This window comes from Sphaerodactylus townsendi, linkage group LG09, assembly GCF_021028975.2.
Source record: "Sphaerodactylus townsendi isolate TG3544 linkage group LG09, MPM_Stown_v2.3, whole genome shotgun sequence".
NCBI lineage: Eukaryota > Metazoa > Chordata > Lepidosauria > Squamata > Sphaerodactylidae > Sphaerodactylus > Sphaerodactylus townsendi.
The window spans coordinates 66,953,560-66,957,489 of record NC_059433.1 but is presented as its reverse complement, the minus strand read 5'-3'; positions in this window follow the sequence as shown (position 1 = coordinate 66,957,489).

Sequence of the window (3,930 nt, the reverse complement as noted above, 5' to 3'; positions counted from 1 at the left end):
TGCATTCCACTGTTGAACAGCCCTTACTGTCAGGAAGTTTTTTCCTGATGTTTAGGTGGAATCTCTTTTCCTTCACCTTGAACCCATTACTCCTGGTCCTTGTCTCTGGAGCAGCAGAAAACAAGCTTGCTCCCTCACCAACACGACATCCCTACACATATCTAAACCTGGCTATCATGTCAACTCTTAACCTTCTCTTCACCAAACTAAACATGCCCAGCTCCCTAAGTCTCTCCTCGTAGGGCACGGATTCCAGACCTTTTACCATTTTGGTTGCTCTCCTCTGGACCCATTCCAGCTTGTCAATATCCTCCTTGAATTGCGGTGCACAGAACTGTACACAATAATTCAGGCGATCCATTCAGCTGGAGAAAATGACAGCTTTTGAGGATAGATTTCATGGCATTATAGCCTGCTGAGGTTCCTCCTCTCTCCAAATCCATGAAAGTCCATTCTCAAAGCTGCCATTTCCTGCTGGGAAACTGATCTCAGTGGTCGGGAAATCAACTCTTTGTGGGAGATCTCCAGGCCCCGCAGGGAAGTTGGCAACTTTACCCATGGTTTGCCACTGTAAATTGCTGCTCGGGCTCGCCGAATGGTACATTCCTCCTTACCCACCTATAATCCCTGCACACAGTTCATCAAACAGAAATCTGGAATCGAATTTGCTATTTTCTACCGACGTGGATTTTTGTACGGATCAACATTCAGCAGTGTCATCTCCTCCCACACACGCCAGCACACAACCCTCATGACCATTTTCCGCCTCAGTGAGAACCAGAAATCTGATGGCAAGACGGTGGAAACAGTAGTGCAAATCTTGACACACCTCCAATATTTACGTACTGTGGTCCAAAAACAGAGCCATAGTATCGATTTTCCCTGCTCATGGCCCCTGTTCTTATTTTTGAGCAGAGTCTCCCGGCCCTGAAACTGTTCCTTCCTTTTAAAAACAATTTTTCCAACTTTCTATATTTCTTTTATACCTGCACAGTTAGCATTCAGCCAAAGTCAGAAGCATCTCTTGGCACCTTTTTAAAAGTTGATCATTTTAACCAGAGGTGGGATCCAAAAATTTTAGTAACAGGTTCCCTTGGTGGTGGGATTCAAACAGTGGCGTAGCGCCAATGGGGCTGGGCGAGCATGATGGGGGCGTGGCCGGGCATTCCAGGGGCGGGGCATTAATAATTTCTCCGTTACTGTAAAAAACTCTTACTGTAAAAAAAAGTTCCTAATTTCCAGCTGGTATCTTTCTGTCCATAATTTAAACTCATTATAGCAAGTCCTATCGTCTACTGCCAACAGAAACAACTACTTCTCCTCTAATTGACTACCTGTCAAATACTTAATACTTTCAAATACTTAATTTTGTTTCTAGAAATCAAAAGAAGGATACTTTCCTTAAACAAGGAACTTTGCCATATTTCTAAAACATGTTTTCAAAACAGCCCAACAGGGAGAATTATCCTGTTTTCGACCTTCGCTAACCAGCCACATAGGAAACAACAGGACTGTATGATTTTTGGACCTAATGGAATTTGTAATGGAAAAGCAGACCCAATTAGTAACTCCCTCTCGGCACACACAAATAATGAGTAACCCACTCTCGGGAACTGGTGAGAACCTGCTGGATCCCACCTCTGATTTTAATCCCTTTGCTTGATCGTGATGAAATGGCGCTGCTTGCTGAAATTCACTGAAGTTTTCTTTTTGTCAATATAATTATCTTAAACACTACCAGAGCTGCTGCCAATGTCACCTATTCCTCCTTCGAGAGTGGATCTTTCAAATCCAGAGCACGGAAGCCAAGCGTGATGACAAAACATAATACACCCCACAGGTAAGGAAGCATAGCGCGTCACTGCACACTTCGTACCCTTGCTGCAGCACGAGAGCGTGCAAACCGCCAAAATAAAATTGCAAACAGGCTTAGAACTTTTGATTAAAAGCCATCTTTAATTTCTGAAAAATCATTCGTGGCTGCTGCTAAAGATGTCTGCTCTAATTGCAATTAATGCCGCTGAATGGTCACCCGCCACCGGTTCTCTCACCAGTGCGTGAGCGACAGGGTTGAAATGAGAATGGAATGACTTAATTCCAGCCACTGCAGAAACAGACGTTAGAGAAAAAGAAGCAGCTACAAAAAGTATCTTGTGGATATTCAACAATCATGGCTCAGCCGTTAATATACGCAACCACTAGAATCTGTATAGTTTTGGTTCAAAATCCATAGGCCCAACAGCTGCTGCTGGACATAGAAGAGAAGAAGAAGAGTTTGGATTTATATCCCGCCCCCTTTCTCTCCTGCGGGAGACTCAAAGGGGCTGACAATCTCCTTGCCCTTCCCCCCTCACAACAAACACCCTGTGAGGTAGTTGGGGCTGAGAGAGCTCCGAGAAGCTGTGACTAGCCCCAGGTCACCCAGCTGGCGTGTGTGGGAGTGCACAGGCTAATCTGAATTCCCCAGAGAAGCCTCCACAGCTCAGGCGGCAGAGCTGGGAATCAAACCCGGTTCCTACAGATTAGATACATGAGCTCTTAACCTCCCACCCCACTGCTGCTCCATAGAAATGAGCTCAAACCAAATAACAAAGTGTTGAATAGGTTTGCCAACTGCGGGTTGGGAAATTCCTGAAAATTTGGAGATGGGCCTAGAGAGGAGAGGTAAGGTGCTCAGGAGCAACAGCAGCAGAAGGCCATTGCTTTCACCTCCTGCACGTGAGCTCCCCAAGGCACCTTGTGGGCCACTGCGAGTAGCAGAGTGCTGGACTAGATGGACTCTGGTCTGATCCAGCAGGCTCTTTCTTATGTTCTTATGTTCTAAGGATTTCAGCAGAATATAATGACCCAGATAGCCTTCCAAAGCAGCCATCTCCTCCAGAGGAAGTGATCTCTGTAGTCTGGAGATATCAATTCTGGAAGATTTCCAGCTCCACTTGGAGACTGGCAAAACTCCCGTGATGAACTCAGCGCAGACCCAGAAATAAGGGACAAGTTTTGTCAAAGTTTTGGATGCCACAGGGAAAATTCGGTCCAATTTGACTGAAACCGTGGGGGGGCTTTTCGGCACAATTCACTTAAAACATTTTGAGGCAGGAAATAAAATGTCTCCTCCATGGAGTTCCATGTTGTTTTTAACCCCCAAATGTTTTACTTCTGGCCTCAATTTTTTTAAAATTAATCCCCCTTTGAAACGATTCTCTGGCTGAAATATTTTGAAAACGTCTTCAGTTGCTGGGCAATCTATTGACCATGTTTCCCACAGTTCTCTGCTTACCTGAATTTCCTCCTCAGTGCCATTTTCTGAGCTCACTCAGTCCCCCCTTGCCTGTTTATTTGGAAAATTTATCTGTTTGTTTGTTTTATGGGGGGGCAATCTTCAAAGCATTGGGTATACAAGGAATCGAGAATGCAGCATGAAGCTATGAAGCACTGAAGCATCGATTCAGAACAGAACTTAAGGGGCGGGGGAATCACAAATGGAATCATTTCAAAGAGGTGAGTGCAAACAAAAAGGTGGGATTGAAAAAGTTTCATAAATGTTTTTACAAGCCTTTTGGGAGATTTGTGTGGAAAGGGCCAAGTTCAAGAACACAGATGTATGGGGCTGTAAAGAAACATCAGTCTGGAAACTGGAAGGAAAAGGAGGTAGTCTGTAAATTCGCAGTCATAAAAGTGAAGTGAATCAGGTTTTCTATCAAGTCCTAGGCCCCTTCTGCACATGCAGAATAATGCACTTTCCACCCACTTTCAATGCACTTTGCAGCTGGATTTTACTGTGCGGGATAGCAAAATCCACTTGCAAACAATTGTGAAAATGGATTGAAAGTGCATTATTTTGCATGTGTAGAAGGGGCCTTAGAGAAAGAGCCAGGGCCACCAAGCTCAGGATCTGTTATGGCACAGGTGTCAAACTTGCGGCCCTCCAGA